This window comes from Centruroides sculpturatus, unplaced genomic scaffold (genome assembly GCF_000671375.1).
Source record: "Centruroides sculpturatus isolate CEXI.00-Female unplaced genomic scaffold, Cexi_2.0 scaffold383, whole genome shotgun sequence".
In the NCBI taxonomy this organism is placed as follows: domain Eukaryota; kingdom Metazoa; phylum Arthropoda; class Arachnida; order Scorpiones; family Buthidae; genus Centruroides; species Centruroides sculpturatus.
This window is the reverse complement of record NW_019384849.1, coordinates 155460-174785: the sequence shown is the minus strand read 5'-3', so window position 1 is coordinate 174785 and position 19326 is coordinate 155460. Positions and strand designations below refer to the sequence as shown.

At 36.5% G+C, this 19326-nt stretch overlaps 1 protein-coding gene across 1 annotated transcript in view; it reads left to right on the top strand.

The window, feature by feature from the left end:
• Positions 1-19326, top strand: part of LOC111630442 (lysine-specific demethylase 7B-like) — a 65171-nt gene that overhangs the window by 3686 nt on the left and 42159 nt on the right. The gene's annotated exons all lie outside the window — the stretch shown is intronic.

Here is a 19326-nt window from a genome sequence, read left to right as displayed (position 1 = left end):
TGGTTTTGTGGACCGTCGAGTGGTAGAACACTTCCTTGCCAAAGCCAACTTGAGACTCCTAGTCTCTGACAAGGACCGGAGGTTTGTGCTGTGCAGAGAGAATGACTTTTTAACCAGGGCCAATGAATTTCTAACGCAGTCACATTCCTCGGAGATGAGTGAGGACCCTATGCCGATGGTATTAAGGAAGGCAAGAAGAATTATCGCCTTACCGGATGTTTCCTCAACCCTAACTGGGCTGCTCGATCCCCCCTCCAATGTTGCGTGTCCAAGGTTGTTCTTTCAGCCAAAAACACATAAGACAAACTGGCCATTACGTCCACTGGTAAACAAACGGTCTCATCCCACCTACTATTTAGAAAAAGCGCTTGCCGAATTCCTTCGTGCAATAGTTCCGGGATCCCCATATGTTACTCCCTCTTCTGTAGCTGCTAAATCTACCATCGCTTCGAGTATTGGGGCTCTACAGCCAGACACCTATACCTTCTACAAGCTAGATGTAATATCTTTATATCCTTCAGTGCCCACCTTTGAGGCTGTAATGCTGGCTAATTCGCTGCTTCTAAAAGAGGGCTTTAACATCCAACAGGTGCTCAATATACGTGATGCCCTCACCTTCGTCACTGAGCACAATTACTTCCGTTTCAACCAAAAGATCTTTTTACAAAAACAAAGGGTTCCCATGGGTTCCCCTTTATCTGCTATCCTAGCGGAACTTGTTATGAGAGAGATTGAGCACAGAACGTTCAATTCCCCACTTGCCATCCATTACCCGAGGCTGTATTTGCGTTATGTTGACGACATCCTCATAGCGTGGGAAGGCACAGAGGAGTCGTTCCTCGTCTTTATGCAACAACTCGCAAGTATATATCCTTCCATCAATTTTACTTGGGAGAAAGAAAGCGATGCGGAAGTAGTGTTCTTAGACTTGCATATATGTAAATTTTCGGATGGACTACAATTCTCGGTCCATCACAAATCTAGCATAGCTCCGCACATTATACCAGCAGAGGCCTTTCAGCCTTCTCAATACGTTAATACTGCCATTGCATCCCTGTCTGAAGGGCTTATTTACTGTCATCTATGCAGGTCTCCTTCCCACTTTCCTATCACACTAGTTTCTTCTTCCCGCTACTTCTTCATACTTTCCTACCTACTTCTTTCCTACTTCTACAAGGGCCTGAGTCTGCTGCATAATGCGGATAGCCCTTCTACTTCTTTTTACTGGATGTCATCTATGCAGGAGCTGATAAATGTCGAGTTAGATATCATCAATTTGGCGGTACGCGCTGCTGGCTTTTCACGTGCAAAGTTTACGCATGTGCTCAATAAGGTAAAGAAAGCACTGTTTCCAACCACTACTTTATGCAGCAAGAGAGAGTCTTCAAAGGTACAAATAACGTTGCCTTACCTTGGACCCCTATCTTTACGCATCTGCAGAATCTTTAAGCAGCGCAACCTTGTACTACCTTTAACCCCACTTCCAAGCCTACGCAAACTTATTTGTAATGATAGAGACAAATTTTCCACCCTTGAGAAATTGGGGGTCTATGCTGTACCTTTGGAAAATCAGGCAACGGGAGTAAACACAAGATATATTGGGGCCACCACTAGAATGCTTTCCAACTGCCTTGATGAGTACCAAGACGATGTTAGGAGGGGAAGACACACCACCGAGCTCGCAAGGAAGGTGCTTGAGCAGGGTTACAACCTGCTATGGTCCCAAGCGGTTATGCTCAAGAGCTGCAAGGATCGAAAAACTGTTTTTATATGGGAATCTCTCCTCACTACCACCTTGGACACTTGCAACACCCCTACGCTCGAGCTGCCTAGTGTATGGGTCACGCTGTATAAGCGTTTAAGCGAGTATTAGCAGTCTCTAGTATGCATGTAGTGTGAGCATGGCTCCGCGCATGTGCCAGCTCGCACTTCATGGAGCTTTCTGCTCGTTCGGTTTTTGAATTATGTTTAAATATTTACTTCGTGTTCTTAACGGCTTTAACATAATTTTAGCTTATCTTATGCGTTATATTCTGCATTCGATTATTTTTTGTTTAAAATTTTTTGGTAAATATCTGTATTCGCCTGAGGACGACGACAATAAGTTCATTGAAAGTACTAGCAATAAAAAACGCATCTAACGCTGAACTCAGTGTCTTTGTTTTTGTTATTATATATTAATTTGGCGTGTTACTCTTCCTATTGAGTCTTTACATTATATTTTGTTCCTTCAATTGACTTTGTACAAATTTTTAAAGTATATGAGAATTTTTCAGACCCATATATCTTCCTCATGGCAATAAATATATGCACATTCCATTTGTGGTTGTTAGAAATGGTAAGAAAACTGGATTTGTTTAATAATGTACTCTACTTGAGCTATGGTTTACAAAAACAATTGGCTCAATTGCTATAATAGGCATATCCATACATGCCTGAAAGCATAGATGTTGGTTTATGTTTGTATATACTGTATATAGCCTATACAAACATAATATATATATACCATGCTGGGAGTTGTGTGATAACCAGCTAGCATTGTATGTACTGACGATGGATATCTTATGTTTAAATATAGGGAAGAGGAGATTGGAATGAAGACTCTGGTGGCATAACTGGCAATGCATCCACACAGGTTTGAGTCCTGCTTGGGCCAATTCTTTTCTTCCAGAATTTTCTAAATTATTTAATGTAATTTTATTTATTGACAAGACTATATCTTATTTATAAAATTATGGTGCCATCATGGGTTACCAGCTTAGAGGTATGAAGGAGTACATGTCAGGAGTTACAATTTGGCACAGAGTATTAGGTGCCAAAATCATGTGTGCATAAAAAAAAACCAGACTTGTAGGTAGTAGGTACTCAGGACTGAGAACAGAGTCAAAGTAAAATACAAAATGGCGACTCTCTTTCTACAAACAGGCAAAAATGCAAGATTTGTGCATCCATATATCGTTGGGAAGTTGGAAATGCGAACGTTGCGAAATTGAATTTTGACAAATGAATCTTTGAAAAAGTTCATTTACCTCTCTGGTCGCAATCTGCTGACCTCAACAGGTTGACCTGAGATTTCTCATTTTAGCATCAGAACGTTTTTGAAACTAGATGACACTAGTCATTTATAATTTTATATTAAAACAAACTTCTGAAATATAATTTTTTTTGTTTTTACATTTATTAATATATATATTTTGTTTGTGCAAAATAAAAAAATAATTTTGGACGATACAATAGTCATAATTATTTTTTCGGAAAATTTTCATTAGGCATCAACAAAAATTCATCTTGGGGCAACATGCAATGGACAGAAATTTTGACATTGGATAGGTTAATTTCACCAAAAATGTCTCGTGGCTGTGGCAGAGGTCGGCGAAGTTTGAACGATCGCATTGAGCCCCGAGTCTGAGATATAGTCTTGTCCCAAAAATCAGTTTTGCCATTTTACTTGTTAAATCTAATAAGAGATGGCATTTAATACCTTCCTTTCATGAAAAATTATTTAGTAATTAATTTAAAATAATTGCATTATAATAGCCCTGATGTAATTTAGTAGTTGTTGGCTTATGTATATACATTGAGTTTGAAGATGTTTGTTTATGTATGCCTGAAAGCATTGCTGTTATGAAAAATTGCATATAAATAAAATAAACCTTTAACTATCCAGCAATAAAAATGTTTAATAAAAACATTTTCAACCATTTTTAAACGGCCATCTTCAGTTGAACCAATATTAAAAAAGAACACTAAAAAAAGAATGCATGAAATACAAATTAAACAGAAACCGAAATGCGCATGCGTAATTCATTGAACTTGCGTCTTCTGAAAATCTATAAATAACTTGCAAATAACATAAAAATAATAAAGCTGCCAAAAAGGGGGGGAGAATATATGTTGATTGCAAGGTGTTAATCTGCATTATTGTAAAAGGATTTCTAGGCATAAGATAACCCTTCTGCATCTCTATGATTAATGCATCCCTTATTTATGTGTGCCTTGTGTATCTCTATCTTTTCAAGGTGTTTCACTGCCTGTCTGGAATTCGCGGTTCTAATGATCGAGGCTTGATCCCAATATACCTCGACCTCTTGCTGTTTGGCAAATGCTGCGAGCACTGTGGCATCTATGTTCTTACTCACAGAGTATTTATGTTTCTTGAGTCTTTGTTTTAACTGCCGCATAGTAGCACCCATGTAAACAAGGTCCGAGTTGAACCGCTGATCCTTTATAGGTATAGAATAAACTCCTGGTAAATTATTTCGCTTTTCCTTTCTCTTATTATTTCTTAACATTCTGTAGATCATCGGATTACGCCAATATACTATTTGTAGATTATTACTGTTTGCCACCCTCCTAATCATTTTGTTTAAAAAAGGAAAATAATTAAGAACTACTCTTCATTCCTGGGCCATTTTTTTTGGGATGCTGCCGATTCTGATTCTGAAACTTTGTAATAAGCTCGTCCACCTCCCCCTCTGATAACCTTGCTGCATTGCTGTCTTCCTAATGTAATCCAACTCTTTGTGAGTATCATAGATACTCGTGCAATGCGTATATGCCTGTTTAATCTATGCCCGAATCACTGCATATTTAATGTGCCTAGGATCAATGGAATTCCTGGGAATAATGATAGGTTGATAAACTGGTTTGCGATAAATGTCTGTCCAGATTTCTCCTTCCTTGCATTTGATAGATAAATCGAGGAAGTTAATATTATTACTACTCTCTTGCTCTAGACCCAAAGTTAAACCATATGAGTTATTGTTGACTGTGTTTAAAAAACGTTGCATGTTGTTATCATTTCTCCATAGAATGAAAATATCATCTACATATCTTGAGTATAATATTATTTCGTTTTGAAACATGGGCAGGATATTGCTTTCCATCTGACGCAAGACTAATTCACATAATACAGCAGATGTAGGGCTACCCATTGGCACATCTCTTCCTTGTAGATATGTCTTTTCTTCTCCCCCCTTTTTTTGGTGGCTTTATTATTTTTATGTTATTTGCAAGTTATTTATAGATTTTCAGAAAATGCAAGTCCGATGAATTACGCATGCGCATTTCGGTTTCTGTTTAATTTGTATTTCATGCGTTCTTTTTTTAGTGTTCTTTTTAAATATTTGTTCAACTGAAGATGGCCGTTTAATAAAAACGTTTTCAACCGGTTTTAAACATTTTTATTGCTGGATAGTTAAAGGTTTATTTTATTTATATTATTTATTCCTTCCAGTATAAGTTTTTGTTTTTGAAAAATTGCATGCAATAAATTCAAACACACCCAGCATTTGCATACAACTGCCACTTTGTGGGTCCTCCATTTGCAACATAAATGGCATTGGCATTGATGTAATGTAGGCATGGCAAAGTCCTTGTGGAATGTTGGTCCACTCTTCTGAAGAATTTCGTCAGATGATCTTTTGTTCAGAGCTTGCATTTTTACAGCTTTTTTGAGGACATATGAAAGGTTCTTGGTTGGATTCAGATTGGGCGAATTGGAAGCCCAGTCCAAGACTTGGACTCGATGTTGGCAAAACCAAGTAATAGTGGATTGTGCAAGTATGTGGTTTGATGAAATCTTGTTGAAAAATCGTATTTTCCTATGGCTGAAGATAATTATGGAAGACAGTAAATGCTGTGTCAGAATTGCCTAGTAGCATTGCACATTGACAGTCCCATCATACAGAGCCAAATCACCAATACAGAATACTTAAAATATCCTCACATTTAAACCATGCTTGGAAACTTGATTTACTGATTTACACACAGTTTTGGGTGAGTTCTTCATTCTGTTAGTGGATGACTCTACATTCGATATTTCCACATAAGACTGGAAGGACAACTGGCTTATTTGTTTCCTCCACAGTTTTGTAGCTTCCACAAATGTACTAGGTCAGTATTTCATGGCAAGCTGATATAAAGTAGTTCTTACCTGAAAATGGTCATTGGCAATCTGACATTATTGCATCCAGTTGTGATAGAATCAGTTTCTTCATAGTTTCTGAGGAAGGCTCTGGCAGTAGACTCGTTAAAACACAATTTATGTGCAGTCTGTGGTATAACTGTTTCAGTTTGTCATTTCTGAAGGATATTATAACATACTTGTATTCATAGCCTATGTTGTGCCATTTTTAGTGTTTTGAACAATGCAGAGACTACACAAGATTTTATAGTTTTTTTGTTTGCATATTGCTAACTGAACAATACACAAAGCATCAAAAAATTTATATGTCCAGTTGAGCAATGTGTGCCAAATGCTAGGTATCCTTAAATTTGTTGCCTGTGATTTTTTGGAAGAGTAATGCTTTCAGACATATATGAAGATGACTGTTACAGTTATTGAGCCAGTTTTTTTTTTTTTTTGTAAACCATAGCTCAAGTTGAGAACTTTTATTTATTAAATGACTTTTATTTTAAATGTAAATGAGCCCAGTTTTCTTACTGTTTATAACAACCACAAATGGGGTGTGCATATATTTATTGCCATAGGGAAGATATTATACATAGTATAGTTAAAAAAATCAAAGTTTTGATACAGGTTTCATTAAACAACATACAGAAACTCTTACATCTTATTGCTTTCAAATTAATTTCCTTTACATGTTTATTCATCATATAAATGTTTCATTATAAGCAATGTGTGTTTTTTTAATATATTAGGGGCTCTACATTGGATCTACTTTTGACACTCCAAAATTGACATTTCTTTTGTAACTTAATATATTTTGCAATAGACAACATCTGAATGCTGGTTAAAATGTACTGAATCAACCAACACAAAAGCTTAGCTACTAGCAAAATTTCACTTACTATTCACTCAAACATTTTCATCTACATTCAATTGGACATCTTCAGGCTATAGATGGAATTGGAACTGCACACTTTTGAGCAATTCAAAACTTTTGTCATTTGCTGATGGAGGAGACAGTTCCCATACATACAAATTTTTCCTCCACTCCCCATAAACTATGAGTATGTGTTGGAGAATGTGTTGCCATCCTTAAAATTGATGGCCTTATTCAATGCTGCCTTGTGTATTTCTAGCAGTTCAAGGTAACAGAGTTGCTGTCTGTAAGACATTCGGTGGATAATCCCAGTCCTATCCAAATGGACCCTCACATGGGTCGGAGACATAATGTGATGGAAAACTGGCCTCTAGAAATGTCTGTATGGTGTGCTTTTAAGTGAGAGGCAACCTGCCTGCTGGCTGCTCCAACATACTCCAACTCCTTTCTGGTTTGGTTGTCCTTAAGGGGATGGAGCAAATGTTGCCAAACTGTCAGGTCTTTGACATTTCTGAGGAGAGAGAAAAAGATGTGTGGGCTCCTTTTGTAAGCCAGCTTGATGGTGATATTATTTGCTCTCTCTTTGTAAATAGGATCCAGAGCTGCATTGTATGTAACTGCCTGCCTCATGTGTCTCATGGCAGGTTGCAGGTCTCATGATGTGCATGGGTGATATGTATTTTGATTGTCAATTTTGTAAAAAAATAAAAAGATTTTACAATAAATTAGATACATTTGTTAGAGAAGCTATAGTATAAACTTACACTTATCCCTCTTTATATACAATTTATTTTTATGTGATTTTGAAATAATGTGGTTGACAAAAGAAAACCAATTCTTTTTTTTACATTATCAACTTTTTTACGAGAGAAAAAATTCTTTACTTAAAAATTTTTAAATTTAACTTTTTGTTAAAATTATGTTGCTGTTTAAAAAAGTTACTCTTTTTGTTGAAAGATTGGTTTTAAAATTTTGTGTTTCTAAGTCACGAGTTCATTTTAAGCACAGTATAGTACTATTTGTATATCAAAGAATACTGTTTGTTGATTTTATGCCACCTTGTGTTTATTATATTTACATACAAGTACTGTAATAACGATAAATGATGATAAAAAAAGCTCATGTTTTGTTTGTAAATTGCTTATTTTTTTATTACATTAAAGTTGTGGATTCTATCAAACATTTTTCTACAGGATGTATGTACTATATTTTTTTAATGTGGCAGTCTTTGAAACATATCAACTGTGCAAAAAGAGGGATAGATGTACTCAATGCTTTTTTATTATGTTGATATTCCACATTGTAAGAAATGTGAGGGTCAGGGAATTTGGACGAAGTTGGTCAGGGAAAGTCAGGGAATTCAAAACAAAAATTTGAGTAGGAACCCTGTATATACCTTTGTGCTTAAGGAATCATTTTTGAATGAAATGCCAATGTCTAAAAAATGTACTTCTGTTTTACTAAGTTGCTCTAATTTTAGTTTTAAACCATCTTTGTTGGAATTTATCTAATTCAAAAAAATGTTGTATTCTTCTGTCATTCTTCCATAAAATGAATACATCATCCACATATCTTTTGTATAAGATTATATTCTATCTAAAATTCCTAATAGTAAACTGTTCTAATCTGCATAGCAGAGTAAATTGGACATCGGGTTGCCCATAGGCACTCCTTTCCTTTGTTTATATATCTTGCCTTCAAAGCTGTAGAATGGAAGCACATCAAGTTTGCAAGCAGCTCTATATTTTCCGGGTAGGCCAACACATCTGGTTTAATCTGTGCAAGGTGTCAATTAATGCATGATAATATGAATCCAATTTTATGGATGGATATAGCAGGAATGCACAACCTTTTCTGAAAAAGGGCCAGGTTAAGTTTGCTGACCAGGGAGCCAGACCATTTTTACAACCCTCTTTATTGACAAGGAGTCTAAGTCTAATTACTTTAGCGGCAGGCAGTGTTGACAATTACTGGAAAGTTTATGGCTTGACATGGTTTGAAATAATTATTAAATCCAAAACATTTTAGTGCAATCAGCTTCCTTTTAGTTGTATTCCAACTATTAATTTTCTTGGGCCAATGTAATAATTAAAAATTTTGGCATGAAAAATTATTTTTCTATTTTAGGTCTATGGAGAGACATTGTTGTAAATAATTGGTTGTTATAGCTTTTGTACATTCCTTTTTGAACTCTAATTGGTTTTTTTTCTAGTTTGAATGGCATTAGGTTGACAAATAAGTGTCTTTTCAGAAAAGATTGATTCAAATTCGACTATACCAATCAGAATCTAGAATGTAAACAAGTGCAAAAAAATCGTTATTTTTATGGTTTTTCGCATATTTTCAGTTATTTTTATGTTATTTGATGCTATTTAGACGAATAAGCAAGTTTTCCAAAGCATAAAATTGAAAATTTCTTACCAAAATAGAAACTTCCTGATAACATTGAAAATGACCCTTCTAACATCACTTATTCTATCTGATTCTTCTAAAAATCATTATAATGTTATGTATTAGACTTAAAATATTCTATATCTAAACCAGAAAGTGTATTAGCTAGAAATAGACAAACTTCAACTGCACTTTGGAAAGTTATAAAACAGTTGGGTGCTAATGACTTTGTGAAAGGGAAAAATTTCTATTCTTGAAACTTTGAATTTGTTTGGGAGAGGAATAATTTATCTAGATAACATATAAAAAAATGGTTCAATTTGATACAGTTTTTTTTTTTTTTTTGCCTAGTACAGTACACAGCAAAATGAGTTTCACAGGAAAAATGTTATGCTATAAGTAATAGATATGTATATATCAATGGTGCAATTTTCTTTATATTCCTTTTAAAAATCAATTTTTCAAAAAAATATTTCCTCAAAAATTGATGAAACTTCATGGGTTAATTCTACAGAAATAACCACTGTTTTTTTGCCTGGACCGCATTTAATCAGAGACAAAAGCTTATCTTTGTATTCTTTATTTACTTATTTACTATGCATTTCGGGTGCAATATTTTTGTGTAACTTGCACCCCTCTTCAGGTTTTTTACATTTCTGTTTTAAGTTTAGACCTATATCTGCCCAGTGTTGATGTAAAAAAAATTTTATGGCTAAATGTTTCAGATAAAACATTAAAGATTTTATTAAATAGTCAATCAACATGAAAATTAGAAAAATTAGAGCTAAAAAACAAAATATAGCTACTTTAGTTCATTTGTTTACAAGCCCACTTGATGAAAGAGCTCAAGTGGGTGTGGTTTTGGCAGCAATTTTCCTAGGTGTCAGATTCTCTGTTACTTTTATTGAATAAAGCCAAGTCTTTTAAGTCTAAAAGTGCCAATCTCAGCTTAAAAGGAGTGTAAGTATTAATTTTATCGTCCAATGAAGTGGAAAAGGTTCTCTATAGACTTGACATAGGAATGGTTTGTTTCACTGTATTAAGGTAACAGACCCACATCGCAACAGAATGAGTAATCCATATAGACAATTGAAAGAAGGGATTTGGCCTGTACCTTCCACGGGCCACATAAACATTGAAAGGGAGCCATATGTGACCCCCGGGCCGCAGGTTGTGCATCCCTGGATATAGTTTTTCAAAGTCTATGACTTAACCAATCTCCTCATCCATTAAAGATAGGGTTTGGAGTTCATTTACTAAGTTTAGTGGGTTCTTCATAATAAAACGATTTTTCCCCATCTGCTTCGATAAATATCTATGCAGGAGCTTTTCCAGTTTATATGTTTGTCCTTTACACTTTATGACTACTGGTCTAATCTCCTAGTTATTCTTATGTGATTTTGCAAAGCTGAATAGTCTGGGTACACCTGGGCCTGAGATATCCTTTGAGAAAAAGGAAGAGTGCAGTAATGGGGTAATCTCTCTAACTTCTTGACTTTTCTGTCAATTTATCAACTATGCTGTGATCAACCCTTTCACTTTCAGTTTTCTCTATATACTCCACCAAAGTCCTGTTGTAATGAAGTTTTTTCATTATTACTAAATGCTTGCTTTTGTTGGCTCTTGTTAATATTAACTTGTTGTCTGCTAACCATTGTCTTGTGTGTTTTATCTGTTTCGTTTCCAATTGATATGCTTTGTGTTCCTTGTTTTTAATGTTTGTTTTCCATCTAAAGCAGTGTTTCTCAACCTCTAACGAATCGTCGCCCCTTCAATAAAACCATTCCGTAGTATCACCCCCTTCACTTCAAAATTCTGATGCCCAGGGCCAAGGCTAATGCCAAATTCATACTGCATTGAATAGACTATTGACTAGTATAATGTTGTTTGTTTAATTATTGTATGATATAACAAATAAAATATCTAATTATTCTTAATATAATGTTTTACTATATCGCCCAGAAAATTGTTTTTCGCCCCCAAAATATAAATTGTTACAAATCGCCCCCTCAACATGGAAAAATGCCCACATGGGACGATATCACCCCCGTTGAGAAACACTGATCTAAAGTAATCTTTGTTTATTTCCTCCAGACTGCTGAGACCTCTTTCTATTTTGGCTATGCTGTTCTGCCAGTCTGTGGTGTTATCAGGAACATAATTAGGGCTTTTTTCTAGGATTTTTTCAATATCAGGTGGAAGATGGATCTGGTCCCATAATATATAATGGACATCATTTACAATGCAATTTTTCTCCCAGTCGTCACGTATGGCTGTGGAAGCCGGGGGGATGTTGTGCGTAAGGTTTATCCCAGGCACAAGTTAATTTCAGCCCAACATAGGGCTCTTCTAAGCACAAAAGCCTTCTGCTCCACATCAAACACCAGCTTACAGGTTATTGCTTGCAGGCACCCATTGACAAAACTATTGTTTCCTACCAAAAGTTCTGGCAGCTAAAATGGGGAAACAATGCCATTGATCTTCAAACGGACATCATCTCCCCCAGTGATCTAGAGAGGGAGGTTTCTTTTAAGCATTCTGCATGCCCCTACACCACAATTCATTATAACGAAGGTCACCCTGAAGATTGTCACTCCACTGTCTACACCAACAGTGGGCAACCCCCGGCCCGCGGGCCAGCTACGGCCTACGAAAAGTTTCTGTCCGGCCCGCAAGAGGTTTAGAAGAAATTATTAATAAATATTTTTCGATGTAATTCGTTTAGTTTAAATTGAATATTATTTTCTGAAGTGTTGTGGCAGCAATGACAGGAAAAAATAAGGGAGTCATTTCCTTATTCAAACGAAAAATGGGAGAACAGAATTTTTCTAAATTATTTATATCTCATCACATCATCCATCAAGAAAATCTATGTGCAAAAGCTATGCAATTAGAAAATGTAATGTCTGTTGTATCGAACTACATAGTGCTGTTTTTATTATGTTTAAAGTCACTTAGATTTTACAAATAGGTGAGCCATTCACAGCCCGGTACACGCATTTGTAAAATCTAAGCAACTCATACAACATGGAATTCATATAAAACGGAATAATCAACAGTGTTATGGAGGGCGACTGTAGTAATTAATTAATTATTTATTTATTTATTTTGCATTTGCAGACTAAAAATTTACAGGTTACAAGGTGTCAATTAACTACTATGGCCCGTGGAAAAAACGTAAAATTTATTCTAACCCATGTTATAAAAAAGGTTGCCCACCCTTGGTCTACACTGATGGCTCAAAATGTGACAGGAATGTCAGCAGCAGCTTTGTGATTTATCAAGACAATGAAGAGATCCACTTTGAGCAATTTTGGCTCAGCCCAAACTGCTCAGCGTTCGGGCTGAGCTTTTTGCTATCTTAAAGGCCATTCAGTGGTGTGAGTCTTCCTTCACAAGCAACAACACTCTTATTGCCATTGACTAAGCCTCAGCATTGTCTTATGTTGAAAGGGAGAGAACTCTTCATCCCATTGCCTCTCAGATTCACAACTGCCTTACTAACCCCAGGAATACATACTATATTAACTGAATTTGTTCCCATAATGGCACTGTTGGTAATGAGAGAGCTGACTCTCTGGCCAAGGATGCAGCCAATAACCACTTTCTTCCAGTCAAGCACTCCAAAATCCCTGACAAGGTTCTTAAGTACATGCTGAGGAAAGACCTTGTTAATAGCTGGCAGACCGACTGGGATACAACTCCATTACCAAACAGTGGTCCAAATTTTCTTTCCAAATTTACATGGTCTGCTCGGCAAGAAATGGATGAAGCTTAACCACCACAGTGCTTAGTTTATTACCAATCATGGTAAATTCAAATCTTACCTACATGAATTCTTTCACAGCAACAATAATCTTTGCCCTATCTGTGGTGTTTCTGATGGTAGTCTGCACTATATCTAATTTCCCCATTACTGAGCATGAAAGGACACAACTCAAAATCTTCATCAGAAGCAAAAACAAATTTTGGCCATGTAATTGCGAGGAGCTTACTCACAATAAAGACACCTACAATTTATTCCTCAAATTAGTGGACAAGTACTTTCAGGTTACTCGAATCAATTAATGTAAATCTCTTTGGCTGTACCTTGTTTGTTATCCCGTGTTTATAATTTGTTTGTATTGTAATTTATTATTTTATGCCTGTACTGTTATGCATTTATACTTACTGTTGCCTTTTATATAACCACCTTCCTTTAGTTGTATATATTGTACATATCTTATTTTACTTCTTGTACTAGCATTTAGCAATTTTTTATCATGTAATGATTGATTTCACTGCTTATAAATGTAATCTCATCTTATTCTTTCTTGTATTTTGTGCCTGGTTGTGTATTGTGATGCCAGGCTATGTGAATTGTTAATTGACATTAATAAATATATAACGAATGAATATACAGTAGTGCCTCGTATAACATACGCTTGAACAATGGACTTTCCGTTCAGCAGTTACGTGAGGCGAACAATGGACTTTCTGCGAACAAGTTGTGAATGATGTTTCCACTCTTTTGCCATTGCCAATGACAATCTGCTATTTTTTAGAATATATTATTAATATATAGGGACCTTGAATAAGTTCTTGCTGTTTTTTAACAGATGGCATTACCAGAACCACACGTGTTTATTTTTAGATGGTGACGCATCTGTAAGGAAGCACTGTACAATAAGCGACCTAGAAATTCAGTATGTGTCATTTCGCCAAAGTGTAAACAACTTATTTTTTCGTTGTGTTAAACATGTCGAGTTTCGTGCCAAAAAAAGAGTATTTGCGGGGAATTTTATTGCACTATTTTATTCAAAAAAACATCTGCAGCTGAAGCACACAGAATTCTTGTTGAGACTTACTGTGACCATGCTCTGTCGGAAACAACATGCAGAGATTGGTTTAAATGCTTCAAAAATAATGATTTTGATGTTGAAGATAAAGAACGATCTGGCACACCAAAACAGTTTGAAGACGAGGAATTAGAGGCATTACTTCATGAAGACTCATGTCAGACGCTAGATGAACTTGCAGAATCATTAGGAGTTGATCATACATCAGTTTTGAAACGTTTAAAAGGATTAGGAATGACTCAAAAGCAGGGACATTGGGTGCCGTACGAATTGAAGCCGAGACGTCAAACGGCGTCTTTTTACATGTGAACAGCTGCTTCAACAGCAGAAAAGGAAAGGTTTTCTGCATCATATCATGACAGGCGATGAAAAATGGATACACTATGATAACCCTAAGTGTAGAAAATCGTGGAGTAAGCCCAGCCATGCATCAACATAGTCAGCAAGGCCGAATATCCATGGTTCAAAGCTTCTGCTCTGCATTTGGTGGAATCAGCTAGGTGTAGTTTATTATGAGCTGCTCAAACCAAACGAAACCATCACGGGAGATCACTATCAACTACAATTGATGCGTTTGTGCCAAGCATTGAAGGAAAAACGGCCGCTATATGAGCAGAGACACGACAAAGTGATTTTGCAACATGACAATGCTCTGTCACATGTTGCACAACCGGTGAAAACATACTTGGAAACGCTTAAATGGGAAGTCCTACCCCACCCTCCATATTCACCAGACATCGCCCCTTCCGATTATCACTTGTTCCGATTGATGGCACATGGCCTGGCTGAGCAGCACTTTCATTTTTATGAAGATGCCAAAAATGGGTTGATTCTTGGATAGCCTCAAAAGAAGTGTCGTTTTTCCGATATGGAATTCAAATGCTGCCAGAACAATGGGAGAAAGTATGACTAGTGATGGACAATACTTTCAGTGACGTGTTTATTGCGACTTTTTTAAAATAAAGTGTTAATTCACAAAAAACAGCAAGAACTTATCCAAGGTCCTTATATCTGAAGTACAGAGCTCCCGTTGGGATTCAGCTTGCTCCCTTGTTTATTACGTATATCAACTCAGTGCAGGGTATTTACATCTATTCAAGTGTTATGCAAATCATGGCTTCTAAAATAACAGAAAGGTGATTTCGATTGAAATAAAACAAGAAATCATCAGAAGGAGTGAAAGTTGACACGGACTTCCTTGTCAAATGGGGAGAGGTTCAGGAGTTTACCAACACTCACTATGCAAATACAGCTGAGGCCAACAGGATCAATTATCTCTACAATGACACCCTTGCCCATCATTTCCGACAGGTGTTGAAGAAGAGAGAGAAACAGACCACCTTGGACATGTTTTTCAAGAAGCCAGCTGCCAAAAAACAAAGGATGGAACAAGAGGAGTTGACCACTTTGGACATGTTTTTCAAGAAGCAAGCTGCCAAAAAACAAAGGATGGAACAAGAGGAGTTGACCCTGCTAGCTCTGGTAGCCTCTCCTGAATCTGACTCCGATTAAAAAACAATAAAAAAAGACCTGCTGCAATGTGTAAAAAGTCTGTATCTGTATGAATGTGCGAAGAAAGTGTTCCTCCACCTCTTCCTCACATCATCTGACTACCCGGCATAATTGGTGACTGCTCCATTTTTATTTTTTTATGGTAAAGTAAGGTTATTGTATTCTGTGGAACGAATTAGATGTTTTAATATGTATTTCTATGGAAAAATGCATTTTGTGTAATGGACTTTTCACATAATGGATGTGCACCTGAAACGGATTAAGTACGTTATGCGAGGCACCACTATATATGGGATTAGCTTTACTTTTCTATTCTTTTTATTTACTTGCTTGCTTGGCACATATCCACTTTAGCTTCCTCTTGTACTTCTTTAAACTCAGTTGCACCTGCTCTGTTAATTTGATCACATTTAAGTTAATATCCACAAGGGTGTTAGGGTCATGTGAATATATTTGATTTTTCAGTTCGATGAGCTCAAGTTCTATATTTTAAACCTTGGTGTATATGAGTGACTTATTTAAGCATAAACCAATGACGTGTGGGAGGCCTCCTTCGGTGGAGATGTGGAGGGGACAGTCATGCGCAGTCCTGAATTTTTTCCCGCTTGCAGGAAGAGTCAGTTGCTGGCAATCGGCCTATGAGTGAGGATGTGTAGTGAGTGCTTGATGGATTCCAGTAAGTTGGAAAATGACTGAACAACATGAGCAGTGATATTGCATCAAATTTTGCCAAAAGCTTGGTGATACCCAAGCAGAAACCATGCAGTCATCACAGTGGAAACATTTGACATCCCTGAGGCCAAAAAAAGTGCAGCAGATCTGCAGCAATGTCAAGGTCATGTTGACAGATAATGTTATACCACATTGTCATTGTATTCTAATTTATACTTGATGTTTTAGTCTATGGGTTACATTGAGAAATTGTAAATGCAGTGCACTGGATATGTTGGTTATCCCATTGTATTGGCAGGTTATTGGTATTGTATTTGTTACGTTGCTACCATGTGTTTGTAAGCTGATGAGGGGTCCTTGTACCCGAAATGCATACTTACCTAAATTTGATATGTTATTATTAAAGACCAACCCTTTTTTTTATAAAAGTTCTGGTCCTTCTTTCAGTCGGCCTTGGTGTGATAAGCCCTTCAAATTGTTATACCCTATTTATTAGGTTATCTAATTCTGTCTAAAGATGATGTTATTACTATTTTATTTATTTGCTTCATTTTCTCAGTTCTGTTATACATAACAGAGAAAGTATGGTGATCAGTCAAAAAATATCCACCAAGATTTTTACATTTTTGGACTAGGGCCTTGAAATGTTGAGAAGTGCAAAAAAATTCAGGTGATTTTCTGTATAAATGGATGTTAGTATGTTTGTGTGTGGCATGATTATGTTGCTCTTTGAAGCTTAATAACTCCTATGCTTTTTGTCAGAAATTTCTGAAATTTTGTAGTGAGGTTTGTATAGTATGGGGATTGATGCTATCAAATTTTGTAGTTAAAGGTTGACAGGATGGGGAGATAAAAGGGATTTGTCTGTTATATCTCAAGTAGGGTTGGACTTAATGACTATTTTACTTGTTATTAGTATTTACAATTTTTTATAAAACTCATCTCTACTCAAAATTAAGCTTTTGGCCATTTTATAATAATTAATTACACTCATTGCCATAAAAATGAGGGCACTAAAAAGGAGTTTTCAGAATTGAATGAAATTGTACTTGTGTGAGTGTAATAAGTAATATAAGTAAGTGATTACAAAATGAAAGCCAAAAGGATCATTTATTACGGGAAAAACTACAAATGGAAGGTGGTTCTAGTACCCTTTTAGGCCACCTCTAGTGTGAATACATGATGTGATACAGGTGGGCATGGAATCATACAGGTGCCATATGGTCCACAGTAGTTGCAAGCAGTCCTCTATTCAGCCAAACTCCTAGGCTATTCAACTTGACATCCCAGGTGATTCCAGACATGTTTAATCAGTGACAAATCAGGAGACCAGGTAGGCCAGGGAAATGTGGCAATGTGGTGGAGGCAATTCTGTGACATCCTTGCTGCATATGGTCGAGCATTATCCTGTTGGAAAATGGCTCTTTGGAACCTTGCCATGAGAAGCAACACATGTGGCTGCAGAATGTCACTAACATATTGCTAAGCTGTCATTCTTCTTGGATCACTACTATAGGTGATCGACTATCATATGTGATCCATCCCAGACCATCACATCGGCTGTGGAGTTGATATGCTGCTTGAACATGGTCATTATCAGTGCCCAAACTGAATCTGGATTTGTTGCATTAGATGACCTGGTTCCTTTCCATTGCAGTCCAATCCAGCCAGGAGCAACATCACTTCAAATGGAAGTGATGGTGGGTGGATGGTGTAAATGGCAGCATACGTAATGGCCACTGCAATACCAGATGTTCCTCACTCAGGCACCTTGAAAAGGTACAGACATGGGTCTATAATGATAGTGCTACCTGTGTCTGGATAGCAGCCAATGAAATAGTTGGCCTCCATCCAGACTCCTCCCAGCTGGTAGTTTGCCAAGAGTGTCCTGAGTCTGGGTGCTGTGTGAGCTTTCTCTTGTTTACTAGTTCCAACATATCAGTGTTATCAGAACGACCTAGGTGGTGGGCTATTTGGCGAGATGACAATCCGGCTTCTCTCAACCCAATGATCCTTTCCCTCTCAAACTCAGTTAGTTGTTCATATGGTCTTTTATTGCAATGTAAAGTCATCTCTTACAGTGTTCCTCTTCAATAGGTAAACTATAGACAGAGGATGCCTTTGCACACTTTTTTATGAGCCAAGGAGATGCACTTTAACATTCTCTGCTGACATTATGCAAAGAGCCATCACGTTACAACTAATTATTTCCATATCTGCTTAAGATCTATCTTATCTGCATGCCAAGTTCCACAGTGATATGACAACTCCTTTTTGGTGTGCTAATTTTTATGGCAATGAGTGTATATAAAAAGTTTTTAAATAAAATGTCGTAACAGATGGCACCATATGCAGTTTTAAATGTTGCCAGGAAAGTTAAGAAACTTGTTTCTGGATTTTTTAAACTTTACAATACAGTGGTACCTCAGGATACGAATGCCCAGAATACAAAATTTTCAGGATACAATGTGAAATTCGAACATATTTTTGCTCCACGATATGAACAAAAACGCGCCATTTGACGTTACATTAGTTTGCAGTGCCATTTTTTATCCACTTCTGTTCATTGGTCTCAGTCCGCGTGTTTGCTTCGTCGTGGAAGGATCTCGCTCGATAAAGGAAATCTTGAGGTATTATCAGAAAGTGACTGATTTTATTGAAAAGAAACATCCCGAAAAGGTTCACACTGGCTGTATTGCTGCTCGGAGTAATGACATTTGCCTAAGTCATTTTAGAAACATTTTAAAAAGTAGGCAAAGCCAAACCTCTTTGGATAGATATTTTACCAAGCGACCTCTATCCAGTGAAAGTGCTGGTAGAAGTGAAGGAAAGAAAGCAAAAAGCAGTGAATAAAAATGAAAAATATATATATATAAAACAACACTAACTTTTTTTTAATCTTTTCTAAGTTATTGTTATGTTATTTAAGTTAAGTTTTACTATCATTTCCCTTCTCCCTCTCTTCCGCCACCAATTTACACCTCCACCGTTGTCTATCCTCAAAGGTAAAGTGCAAATAAAACTACATTTTTTTTTATCTCAATTATTACTCTATTATGGTTATTTATACATTTACAACTACAAAATGCATTTTTCAGTGTTTTCCTTACTATAGTTATTTTTTT